Source organism: Saimiri boliviensis, chromosome 11 (assembly GCF_048565385.1).
Source record: "Saimiri boliviensis isolate mSaiBol1 chromosome 11, mSaiBol1.pri, whole genome shotgun sequence".
NCBI classification, from domain to species: Eukaryota; Metazoa; Chordata; class Mammalia; order Primates; family Cebidae; genus Saimiri; species Saimiri boliviensis.
In genome coordinates, this window is record NC_133459.1 from 108,546,425 (window position 1) to 108,560,494 (window position 14,070).

The 14,070-nt window shown below is 34.1% G+C and overlaps 1 long non-coding RNA gene across 1 annotated transcript in view; it reads right to left on the reverse strand.

Annotated features, from left to right (window-relative positions):
* Positions 1–14,070, reverse strand: part of LOC141580336 (uncharacterized) — a 494,168-nt gene that overhangs the window by 284,567 nt on the left and 195,531 nt on the right. The gene's annotated exons all lie outside the window — the stretch shown is intronic.

A 14,070-nucleotide genomic window follows, 5' to 3' on the forward strand; every position in this document is an offset into this window, starting at 1 on the left:
AATAACTATAGACGTATATGGAAACTAACATGGAAACGAACAATCTAAAAAGTATATTCTATAATAAATAACAAATCATTTTAAATGATTAGTTTCACACATACATACTACCACCATTTTCTTTGAAAGATAAGGATGTAATAATTTAGATAAAGCATCATGTAAAGAAATCCTAATATTTAAATGTAATTTATTTCAAATGTTACAAGTAAAGCATCATCCTCAAATATCTCACTGTCGAAATTGTAGAATTAAATAACCCCATTTTGAAACTGTCAAGGTTTAACAAAGGTTACTTTTTCTGCCTACAAAAATTTAGCATGATTTAATGACTATTCTGGGTCTTTTTGCAATATTTTATTTATTTTTTTTTACAAGTTTACATAAGCTCTAGTTTACTATTGGGAGTTGGAAAATTTAGGACATTCACTTGTCATTGTACACACACAACAAAAATATTCAGTCTATGTTCCATATATTGAGCTTGTATGAGGAAAAAAAGTTACTTTAGTTTTCAAAATGAATGAATTTTTGAGTAGACAGCCTCCAACAGATATCTGGATCTTCATTATTTGTTTTTTTATAATGATGTTATATGGCACCACTAACATTCAAAATTTGGGTGATCGCAGCCTATTCATGAAGCATAAAGACTGCAGAGCACTTTGTTGTTTTCTAAGTGAGATTTTATCACCATTTCCACTTTATAGTGTATGTGCTTCTAGAGCAAGCACAGATTTTATTATTGTCACTAGAAGTGGGGTAACATGAGTTTAAAAATGTGATAATCATTGAACATTTCCAGAGTAAAAGCATTTCTCATAATAAATTATTATTAGTTTTGTGCCTGAAATAAATAAGAACTTACTTTATTCAGTGTTTTTTAAATCTCCAACAAATAAATCTTCTGAGGGAAATAATAAGTATTTTTAAATCACGCACATAATCAAAGCATTGGAGAAATCCAAGCTCAGAAAGTCTTAATCCTAACTGAATGACGTAACTGGTATCTTCTGAATTAACCAGATCATTAACAAGCTTTCATATCACTCAAATAATAATATGTTACTGGTCTGATTGTGTTTGTGTGTTATTTGTGGCGCATGAATCACAATGCTTATTACTTGCACCTGAACTTATATCTACAACTTCAGAAAATGGTAGTATTTCACTATGTTTCCAATATGTAGAGATAAAGGAAAACATAACAGCAGATGTGTTATATAAATAGAATTATGATTAGTTAAGGTTCATCACAAACGCAGAATCTCTGATTCCTGTCTCCATAAACATGGAGTCATTTCACCTTTGTAGTCATAATATTCTCTCTGATGAAATCTTATCTTCAGAAAATAATGCTAATTTCTTATTGTTTCTTATTCTTAGTAAGAAACAAGTTTTTGTATCTTAAAATCATTACCAAATTTAGATGTATAATTTTTGCAACCAGCAAAATTATTTTTAAAATGTAACTATATATAAAATTATGCTTATGTTCCTTTCAAACTAAAACCAATTATTTCCCTATTAAGGTAAGTTTTACATGTAATAGTCCTATGTTATTCTCCTTAAAGAATAATTTACAAAAAAAAAATTTAAAAACTTATCTGATCACTTCAGCCATTGCAAAGTATATAAAAGCCTAGCTTTATAGAAATACAATACTTTGGAAAACAGAATAAAAAATGTCATCTTGTTGACTTGATGGAGTAGTTATATTTTTTATTGTACTCTGTGTCATAAAGTTCCCATGACATGATCAAAGGATGGATATTCATTTGAAGACACAGCAAGAAGGAATCATCTGTGAAGCTGAAAAGGACCCTTGGCAGACACAGAAATTACTGGCACCTTGAGCTGGTACTTCTTAGCCTCTAGAACTGCAAAATACATTTCTGTTGTTTATAAGCTAAAAAAAAAAAAAAAATAGACATACAGAGACAAAGTGTACTTTGCTTTCTCCATCATCAGATGATAAGTAGAATGTTCTGAGCTACTACGAAATAGTCTACCTAGTGTTCTAGGCAGGAAGCATGAAATATATGTGGATGCTACGATATGAAACAAACCCTTCACTGATTAATGCTTATAACGTTAAACGGTTATTTATAAAAAGACCAGGAGTCATAAATGTCATTCAGTTCAGCAAGGAATATGCATACTGAAATCAGGATTATAGAATCATTTCTCATTCTAAAAGTTAACTAAACTTAGCATAAAACTATTAGCTAACAATTTGCCATCATTAGTGGCTTCAGACAAAGTCTGGGACTTAATAAAATCTGTTCTTTTGAATTGTTGGATTTATACTAGAAAATAAAATAATGACAGCATTAACTTATGGAAGAAAAACAACATCATGAACATTTCTTTCCTTATCTTTCTAAGAAATGATGACTGTGAATCTTGAAAATCTCTTGAATAAAGAATAGAAAGCTATTTGCTCTACTATTTAGCCAATCAGGAAAAAATGCTTCCCCCATCTGATTTTACCAAGCTGACTTACATCTTAAAATTATGTCATGCAGTTTTTCTCTTTGGGTTGATCTATTCCAACAGGTTTAGCGGAATTTTAATCCTGTTTGGAGTCTGCCTTGTCTCCAAAATGTCAGACTGGTTGGCATAAAAATTACTTCCTTTGAAGCTCAGTTTACCAAGTGCCAAACAGGTTTTACAGCTATAAATTATTATCAAACATGACTTAAAAGTGACATATAAGAAAGGCATAGAGTTGTACCTTGCTAAGAGAATATAATAACTTTTATATTTTATATCTATGACAATACTAAAATATAATGTAAACATATGTATTCCTAAAGATATGAAGTGATATGGTGAACATGGAAAAGTCCTCAAGAATATTTCAGCCGGGCGTGGTGGCTCATGCCTCTAATCCCAGCACTTTGGGAGGCTGAGGTGGGCAGATCACGAGGTGAAGAGGTCGAGACCATCCTGGCCAACATGGCGAAACCCTGTCTCTACTAAAAAATACAAAAATTAGCTGGGCATGGTGGCATGTGCCTGTATTCCCAGCTACTCGGGAGGCTGAGGCAGGGGAATTGCTTGAACCCAGAAGGCAGAGGTTGCAATGAGCCGAGATTGTGCCACTGCACTCCAGCCTGGCACCTGGCAACAGAACAAGACTCTATCTCAAAAATATATATATATATATATTTCAGTGCCCTGAAAAGTTTGCTGTTAAACCACACATATATATGCAGTTCAGTTTCATGTTTCATCCCTATCAAAGTTATATTATGCCTGAAAGAGCTTGCAGCTGTTTTTTATAAATGATGAAAATAGTGCCCTAAGATATATTCCCTATCACAATTCAGACTTGGAAACATTGCATATAAACGGGCCTTTTAAGAAAATTAATATTTTGTGACAAAAAAAAATTTAAATGGGGCAAGAAATGAGTCGGATAAAAGAAACACAGACCGTTTAAGTATGTTGTGGAAGTTTATCATGCTGCAGTAATGCATTTCCAGCCAGCTGTTTGCCATTATCATTCTTGACTTAACATGAATTCATATATATTGCCAGTGGGTAGTTAGCCAGCTTTACAACCAGATACTACTGTATTATGTATTCCCAGACAACATTCCAAATGGTAGGGATATAGCTGTCAACAGACAAATAAGGTGTTCATGTGCTTATATTCTAATGGGAACAGGCTGCAACAAAAAGAAAATCAATAAAAAATAAGTTCTAGTTTTATTGATTGCTGTGAAAAAATAAAAAAAATCTATATGATAAAGAATGACTGGGTGTTGCTAGGGGTACAGTGAGATAAGAGACAATGTATAGAGGTAATGTCAAGGGAGATCTTTAGAAGAAGCCTGCCACGGTAAATTCATTCAAGGAATGAAACGTCATCACCTGTTCCATGTAAAATAATTTGTCCTCTTTATTTCTGTTCTTAGAAATCCATGGACCAAATATTCCTAATATTTGTCAGTTACAGAAGTTTTTTTTAACTTGAAGTCCAAAAATGCCCTTTAGGAAATAGCTGAACCTCCTAAAAATATATGCTAAATTTAATGTATATATTTGGTTGTACATTCTTTCTGGTAGAGGATTTCCAGTTTTCATCAAATTTCCAAAGAAATCCATATCCCAGAATACCACAACTATGTCAATTTAATGTAATTTAATCTCAAATTTATTAAATATCCTCATGGCAAGCACTGAATGGCTGTCAGCTTTCTTGCAATCCTCAAGAATTTCAGCTTGATTCAGAAAGAAATCAACATCCCAGTATCAGTAATTTTTGGTGTTTTGTTTTCATAAGAACTCAAGACAAAATTGCTCCCTGTAAAACCGCTGAGGAGATTATATATATATATATATATATATATATATATATATATATATATATATATGACTGAATCCAGTTATTTTTCTGTGCTATAGCCTTTCAGGCACGTTCTTGTTAGATTCGGTGACGCAAGAATCTCTATTATGAGGCCTGTCCTACATCTATTTGAGCCTGGAGAACATTGTCTTATAATGCTAATGCAGCCTTTTGGCAGGGCCATTAGACTCAATGGAATTGAGCAGATGCAGTGTGCTCCATCAAATTTAACTGCACACTCCTCTTCTGAAATTAGCTACTGCAGCAACATATAAACAGCAAAGAGAAAGCTTTTAACACTTGACATGGTTTAGAAACTATGGTAGTTGATGCGCACATAATCTACAGCTTCAGAATTTTTAAAAATGTTCTTATTAAACAAAAAAACTAGTCACACCTATAAAGTCATGCTGATTACAGAATTGAGGCTGTTTCCATCAGTGATGTTTACTTGGACTTTTTCTCACAAAGGACTTGAGAAGACTTACCTGTTAGCTTCTATTTCAATGTGAACAAAAATAATAAAAATAAGTATTTTCATTCTTTCTCTAGTATCATTATTAAACTTCATTGGAAACTACTCTTGGAATATGAAATATGCATAGAAAAAGAAGTTGAACGGTTTCTTACATTATCAGATTTTCATGAAAAGATAAAATCTAACTATGTAAATCAAGGCCTGTTCCAAGTATTTTGTTCTCAGCAAGTATTTTCCAATGTTTTCTGTTCACTCAGTGATTTCAGCTCTCATTCAATCAATTTCCTGATTTCTATCTCTATGCTCAGAATTTGATGCCCTGTTTGGAAATGATTCTTTTGTTTACTGACCTTCATTCCTTTTTCTGTATAACCAGTTTTACTTTTTGCTTTGGCCAAGGAGTACTGCTATCAACCACAGCTTTACGAAATAATCCCTGACCAAGTTAGCCAATATTTTCCAAATCAGATGAATGAATGAGGTGTATACCCTCCCTCATAGTTCACTTTCAAGGTTAACCTCAAACTCTCTTTCGTTAAATTTTTAATCATCTTTCAGAGTTTACTTAAAGTATCATCTTATTTCATAGAAAAGCATCATTATTTTGTTTCCCTTTGTACTGATTTTGTATTATTAAATTATCATACCACATTGCAATGATTTGTTTCCTTCACTTTAGTGTGGACTCTTCAAGAGTGGGGTCAATGGAATCTTCTCCTTACATCCCTGTCCCTTGCAAAGTGTCTGACAGACTAATACCAAAATAAGTCTTAATAACCAAAGAAGTACAAGACTAAGTGGTCAAGTAACCTCTTTACCATATATAAAAACACTAAAATATTTTTTCAGTTCTGGGAACATCAAGACAAATTAACGTTTCCAAATTCACTTTATTGGAAATAAATTTCTATATCTTATTAAGGTAAAATTTTAAACATGAGAAGTGTCAAGAAGGTAAAATGAGGCTTAATTTGCTCTCTTAGGTGAGTGGGCCCCTTCCTGATGCAGTACATTTTATTCCAGGGAAAATAAGCTTAAAAGGGCTATTATGGTTATTTTTATTATTTTTGTTATTACTACCTGTTTTAAAAATTAAAAAATCATTTTAACTTTCACCCCCTCAACACTTAATTCCTGATTTTCCCCCCTTTTCTCCTGTAAGTGAAAACTGTTTTTTAGAAATAAAATTTGCCTTTGGCAGAAAAGACAGGGTTTATCAAAGGGACATGTGCTACCAGGCCAGAGAAGGTTGAAGGAATTACCCCCTCCTTCCTTAGCCCATGTTTTCAAGGGTTATACCAACAAGAAACCTGATGTTCATTAATCATTAAAGTTTCTGAGAAAATGCACCTGGTAATAACTTTTAAGTAATACCAGTAAAGAACAATTCTTTATATAGTGTAAGCAAGTCTTCCAGAAGGCAGAATATTTATTCTAAAGTATAATGATATGTCTTTGAGCAAGTTTTTTTTCTGTAAATGAAAATATTAAGCACAGTTTTCAAAAGCTGCCCTTTAGAGCTCTGCCCTCAGAGTCTACCATAAAGGGCTAGATGAACTTAACGGAGGTGATGTAATAAATGGCAAAGTCTTAAATTACCTCCAATAAAGACAGCCTTCCTTTCACCTACTTTTAAAAATGTTTCTATGTTGGGTTTTTTTTTGTCAGAAAACATTTTGTTGTTTGAAAACATAATATAAAAACCACTTAACCAGATGGTCTCCAAGGTTTCTTTCTGCTCTAACCTTTGACTAATCTGTGATTCTAAAAAATCAATAAAGACTGTGCATGAACTGGGACTCATGCTTCTAGAGCTCACATTGGAAGGGAAAATACCAAAAGGAAAGGAAAGATAAAATGAAAGTTTACTAATTCAATTCCCAAAAGTTTTTAAGTAGTTTCTGAAGAGTTACCTATGTTATGTTAAAACTAAGACAAACATTTCACATTGCTATTATTTGACTAAAGTTGCTACCTAACTAGGAGTATTCTCTTTCATACCTCAGTTCAAAATCTATGGTTCGTTCCTCATTACACTACTTTTAAGAACTCCTCTTCTCACTTGCTTCAACTATTAATGAATGACTTCCAATTACATCTCATGTCTGCAAATTTAGCATTTCTATCTATCGCAATGATACCTGTATGCAAATGTTCAGTGAATTTAAAGGTAATAGTCCCATAAATGAACTACTCTCTCCCACACTATCTTCCTAGGGGATATACAGTCTAATCGCCTTAAAACAGTATACACAACTCTTCATCATCCTCAACAAATAAGAATTTAGGTTTTACTCCTCATCATTTTTCCCTGCTAGCACTTCTACCTAGAACACTGTTTGTCATATCTTTCTTAATTTGTTACTTCTTGCCTCTGTTCCAGAGATTAGTCTAGATTTTTGTTCTTTTAGGAAGCTTTCCTAAATATTCCCCTAGCTGTGTGATTTGCTCCTTTTTGTGTGCTGTCATATTACCTTGTACTTATCTCTGTCACAGCAATTGTACTACAAATACCTATTTACTAGACTACCTCCCACCCTAGACTATGAATCTCCTGGGATCAAGAACAACATTTATGTTAACATTAGGATCACTGGTAAGTAGGTTCTATATGTTGTTAGCTTGACCAACTAAACCATTATATTTGATATATAATATTGCTATTCTTCTAAACATATTTTACTCTTCTATCACATTCATTCCCTATGTCCAAACTCTTACTAACATATGCAAATCTGTTATTTCTTCTTCTAAAAGACTTTCTCCTCAATCTTGCTGACTCATATCAGCATTACAAGTGATACAACGTCTGGCCATTTTCTGTCTGGAAAATGTACTACACCATGCTGCTGGCAGATATCTCTTTTTCTACTCTCTTCACACAAAATGTAACCTGCATTCACCCATCAGGTTCATCTCTATAAAATATTTATAACACAGCTCTGCTTATTAATGAACCATAGCTTTCTGTTTCCCTTTACATCAATTTCAAGCTGTATTGGCAGAATTGCCAGACGTTTAGAACTTTGTTTTCATTATTCTCCAACATACTCCAGTCATTCAGTCCCCACCCTTGCCCGCCAATGCATAATATAGACTTCTTTCCTCTAAGCTTATCTAGTGTCCACATTCTGAATCTGTTCTTTCCTCTCTTGTTGAAATCTTCACGTATGCTTCTTGGGCCAATGCAAAGCCTTCTTAGGCCAAATAATTCTGCATGTAGCATCAACATTAAAAAGAAAGGCAAAACAAGAATCATGCAAATTTGCAAGAAAATATGTGTGTTTTTTTTTTTTTTTTTTTTTTTTGGTTTCTACAGGAGTATACAGTGATATTGGTGAAATGATTTTCAGGAAAGAGCAAGTTCATGAATTTATTATATAAACAGACATAAAACCTTGCCCTTGACATTATAGTGCAATTAATTACTTTCCCAAATATATGTGAGCTGTTTGTCAGACCAATTTTTGTCAGAAGCTGACTAATGGCACTATAAAATCTGCTCAAATAAACCTTGTTTTTGAACCAACACTTCACCACAGCAACTCACATTGGGTGCATTACTCTGGAGGAAAGATTCAATTTCTAGTGGTTCTAAGAAATTGAAGCAAAGCCTCCTCTAATGAATCTCCAAAGGAAATTGGAATATTTATCATTATATAGGTATGTCTGGACTACACTGAAATTTCTCCTTCGGGCTTCATCCTCTTTGGGGCTTTATTTTGGCTGATTTTGAAGCTTCTTGGGTACAGTGAAAGCTTCTTGACACCTCAATGTTTGAGTTTCACCAAAATCAGGGGGATCTCCAAAATCAGTTTAGATCGTAAATGAATAATAAAGGAAGGACAAAGGCAATCTAAGAAGATAAAGTCAAGCTTTTAGGAAGAATGAAAACAAGAAGTTTAAGTTATATACAAGTTGATTCTGAGGTGAAACAGTTCATTCCTTCATTCTGTAACTATGGCGTGTTCACAAAATATCAAGTGTATTCTACTAAATAAACTAGATGTTGGATACTGTAGACACAGAAACTAAAGCCAGACGTATGGGCTTCTTTTACCAACTTTGCAGTCCACAGTGCTTGATTAGGTTCATCCTGAATTTCATAAGAGCCACTGATGACTGAGGAGAATATTTCTGTTTCTCACTGTGTGCTCTGTAGTCTTATTTTCTCTCTCAGTCACTCTGTTAAATGCTACAAGACTCAATTTTGTAATTTTTGAAGCTTCTTATTTTCTCTAAGTTTCATACACTTCCAAACAGCAATTGAATTCCATTGTGATAGAGACTACTGCTGTGTTACTCATGTTTTTAGTTGCAGTGCCTAGATTAGTGCCTAGAATATAAAGATTTCTCAATGAATGTTAAATAAATGAATCAACAAATGAAAGAATAAAGCAATCATTTGTTTAAAAAAACATTATCTCCAAGTCAGAATTCCAGTGTGTATATCTCAACATCTGATACTGTTTATTTATTTCTCTGTTCATTTTTAAATTGCTTTGAATTTTTTGTGTTCATATACGTAATCGGATTAAATACAGGTTTGCTTAAACATAGTTATTAGGTAGCAAGTTCAAAGAAATCTCAAGTCTGGAGTGTGCAAGAACGCCAGCCAAATGCCTCAGTTATTTTTTACCTGTCATGTGGTAACAGCGGAACGATGCTTAAGACTACGTACAACTATTGTCACTACCACTGCACCACTACTCATACAGATACTACTACTAAACTAACGGTAGGGAAGATTGCACTTCTGTGGTCAGCTTAATTTTTAAAAAAATCAGATTGAAATAGAGATGAGTATTTCAGAATGTAGGATCACATTTTTTTTTTTTTTATCTTTTCTGTTAAACATATCTGTGGAACGTTAACCAAAGAATAAACCATTGTGAGGGAAATTTTCTTCCTCTCTAATAATAACTGAGAAGTCTTCTGTTTTTTGTTTTTGTTTTTTTTCTCATCAGAATTTTAGTGTTCCACTTTTATAGCTAGGGTCACTTAGCCCTTCGGTTCTTATACCTTGCAGGCAATTGGAAACTCCTTATTTTACCCTAAGAGAAGTAGAGATCCACAATATAAAGTCAGCATTTTCCTAAAAGTCATTGGCATCTGTTGCAGTCACAAGTATCTTGCCTTTCAAGGCTCCCCAGAACATCCTGCAGACAGAACTTTGCCCACACCCACTGCATCAGCCAGAAAAATAAAATAAATGCTTTACAACACTGATGTAATGGTCTAAGGAAACAGAATACAGTGGAATAAAGAAAGCACAGAGTCTGCAGTGCTGCATATGACATAGGAATGAATTCTGATTAAATTCGATGTATTGGGCCATTTGCCCATGTTCCCATTTCTGTTTTCCCTGAATGCCACAGAACTGTCGTATTATAAAAAGATAATAAGAAAAGTTAACTCCAAAAGATCTTCTACATCTAAAAACTGTGTTTTCACTTTATTGACTTCCAAAAACTTAAATCAAGCCATACAGACTTCAGTTCATGTTGACATTGCACAGTTTATTTTCTATAACTTAGGCCCTCAGAACCACAGGAGTTCTAATGTCTCATTCTACCAGCAACTTTCAGGTGGTCAAGTGGCCAGACTGCAGAATTTAATCCTCGCAAGAATCATGCTGAGTTTTAGTCCCCAGCAGAGAGAGCTGCTTCTACCTTTCTTGTTATTAACAAGCAGGCGGTGTTAAGATGATTTCATTCTTATTGAATGCCATCTATTAACTGGCTGTACTGAATCTTTCATTTGTAAAAGTCTAACGTGCCCACCTGCATGAGATACAAGTTTTCTAAACATGAGAATGACCATGAAACAATAATGCATGATTCGTTTTAAGGTATGTTAATCAAAACTATTTTTAAAGACAGAGACATACAATAAAGCTGATATTTTGGGTAGCCATTAAAAAAGAAAAAAGGAATAAAAATAGCAATCTGGATTGTGGTTTATATTTCATCACTATTCCTAATGGCAAGGGTCAAAGGGAGACCTTAGTTGCTAAGAATCGAATTTTCCTTTTCCTTTTCTTTGTGTCTCAGGGTAAAGAGTAAAAAGGAAAGCAAGAGAACTCTGTGAGTTCTTGACAAGAACTTCCTGCTTCCCTACCCCACTGCCAAAGGTTCACAGCCTGACATCATCCCGTTTAACATTTTTTTTTTTCAAGAAACCTAAAACAAGAGTTCACTCTACTTTCCTATGAAATACATCCATCCACTTTCAGACTTTTGATTCCCAACCAGTGTGCCCTCTGAAACTCAAAATTGGTCATAAACAATAACCCCCACCTTTCTAACCTCTGCTCCCAAAGTTCCCTTCATCTTGATCTAATGGAAACCGACCTACAGTTCTTAAGCTTAGCTCAGTTTTCTATAGAAGTGTCTGTTGGCTTTTTGCTTGCTTTTTAAAAACAGACTTTTTTAGAGCAGTTTCAGGTTCAAAGCAAAATTGCACAGAAGGCACATAGACTTCCCACATGCCTCCTGTCCCTATACAGGCAAAATTTCCCTTATTGTCAACATCCTGCATCAGAGTGCTTCATATGTTACAGTTGAGAAACCTACGCTGAGAAACCTAACCTGACACACATCATTATCACCTAGAGTTCATAGTTAACATTAGAGTTTGCTCTTGGTGTTGTACATTCTATGGGATTGGACAAATGTATAATGGCATGTGTCCACCATTAGCATCATACAGAGTAATTTTACTGCCTTATAAATGGCCAGTTCTTCACCTATTCATCCCTCCCTCCCATCTTACTCCTTCAATCTTTTTACTATCTCCCTAGCGTAGCCTTCTTCAGAATGTTGTATAATTGGAATCATATCATATGTGGCCTTTTCACATTGGCTTCTTTCACTTAGTAAAATGCATTTAGGTTTTCAACATGTCTTTTCATAGCTTGCTAATTCATTTCTTCTTAGCACTGACTACAATTTCATCTTCTGCATACACCACAGTTTATTTATCCATTCATGTATTGAAAGGCATTGTGGTCCCTTCCAAGTTTTAGCAATTACAAACGAAGCTGATAAAAACACCTGTGCATAGGGTTTTGTGTGTATAAAAGTTTTTCATTTCTTCAACAAATCCAAGGAGGAAAATGCTAAGTCCTATGGTAAGAGTGTTTAGTTTTGTAAGGAACTGTCAAACTCTATTCCAAAGTGACTATACCATTATGTGTTCCAATCAGCAATAAAGAAATATGTTCCTGTTACTTCAGTGTTTGATGTTATTAGTGTTCTGGAATTTACCCATTCTAATAGTGCAGTAGCATTTCATTGCTGCTTTAATTTGCATTGATCCGATGGCAAGTGACATGGAGCAGTGTTTTATATGTTTGTTTGCCATCTGTGTATCTTCTGTAATGAGGTGTCTGTGAAGGTCTTTAGCACACTTTTAATCAGGTTGTTTGTGGTCTTATTGTTGAGTTTCAAGAATTCTTTGTATATTTTGGATGATAGTCCTTTATCTTTTATGTCTTTTGCAAATATTTTCTCCCAGCCTGTGGATTGTCTTTGCATTCTTTTGATGGTATGTTTCGCAAAGCAGTGATTTTTAAATTTTAATAAATTTTTATTATCTTTTTTTTTTATAAATTGTGCCTTTGATGTCAGAACTGAAAAAGCATTTCCAAGTCAAAGGTCATCTAGATTTTCTCCCATGTTGTCTCCTAGGAATTTTACAGTTTTTTGTTTTACATTTAGATCTGTGATCCATTTTTAGTTAATTTCTGTGAAAGATGTAAAATTGTTCCAGCATCATTCATTGAAAAGACTGTATTTTCACCATCGCATTATCTTTGCTTCTTTGTCAAAGATCAGCTGACTATCTTTACGTGTTTTGCTGGCCTTTCTATACTCTTATCTGGAATCCACCCCCCACGGATTCTGACTGAATTTATCTGGGATAGGTCCCAGCAACATTATTGCTTGTAGCGTTTCTGAGGAGACACCAACATTTCTGGTAAGCTATCAATGCTGAGAACCTCTTCTGAGTCTAATGGAAAAGTAGCTCTCCCCATGGGGTACAACTTTCTCTTTCAAAGAGGGCTATTTCCTCTCTGACTGGCCCTCATACCCCTGCGTCTAGAGATGAGTTTGAGTTCTCTCTGCTCTTTATTGCCACTTACTGTCCACTCATTCCAACAGCAGCATTGCTCAGTTTTGAGTCTCTTGTTGTCAGGCTTCAGCATTCATTAAATTTCTTGGTAGAATCATCTGCAGACCTTCAGATCTCACTCTTTTTTTTTCCCCAACAGTTTGTATCCTGGCTCTTCCTTGCTGTCTTCAGCACTACTACTGTAGATGATCTTCCAACACCAGTACTTCTCAGTTCCTTCAGCTAACTACTGGTGGCCTAATCCTAAACTACCTGACCACATGGTCACACCCCAGATAAGAGTATATACACACAGATTGCTTTTCTTATGGAACCTTTTTTTTTTTTTTTTTTTTTTAGAGAATTAGCATCCTCCTTAGATACACTGCTTTTTTTTTTTTTTTTTTTTTTTTTTTTTTTTTCCAAAAAGCAAAAGCAATCAATTCATTACACACACAAAAAAGCTGGGAAATTGCATCAACTCTATAGATGATGGTAGAGAAGAAATCATATTTCACGACAGCACTGTAAGTCAAATTCCATCGCTATTACCTTAAGGTGCTATAATTTTTATATATTCCATTATTCTTAACATAAAATCTTTTGCCACTGTTATATTTTTGTTGTTACAAAATTAAGAGTTAGATTATCATACAATTAATTATAAAGAAATTTGACCTATTGTATCATATGCCACAAGGAAGGGTTTCTATTAGGCAATTAGTCAGTTTTCCAATTAAAATAAATGTGTTTCAATCATCCTGTTCCATACAGGGAAAAAAAATGACTTTAATAATTGCACTTTGCATTTCTATAGCCACTTTCATCTAAGAAGCTCCAAGAACTAATTTAATTAAACCTTCAAATACTCCCATGAAGTAGGTGTTATTATTTCCATTTGACAAAGACATAAATGAAGTCACAGAAAGATTAACTAACTTGCCTGTGGTTACACTGTGAATTAGTAGGGAGGTCAGAATAAATGCTCTAATCTCAGAAAGACTGTTCTCTATAGTACAGATTGACAATCTCTCAGTATCATTGGCTTAACTGCTGCTCGTGGTTGAGCAGGGAGGATTTTAATTCTTCATTAGTTGTGGGAAACTGAAGCATAGAATTT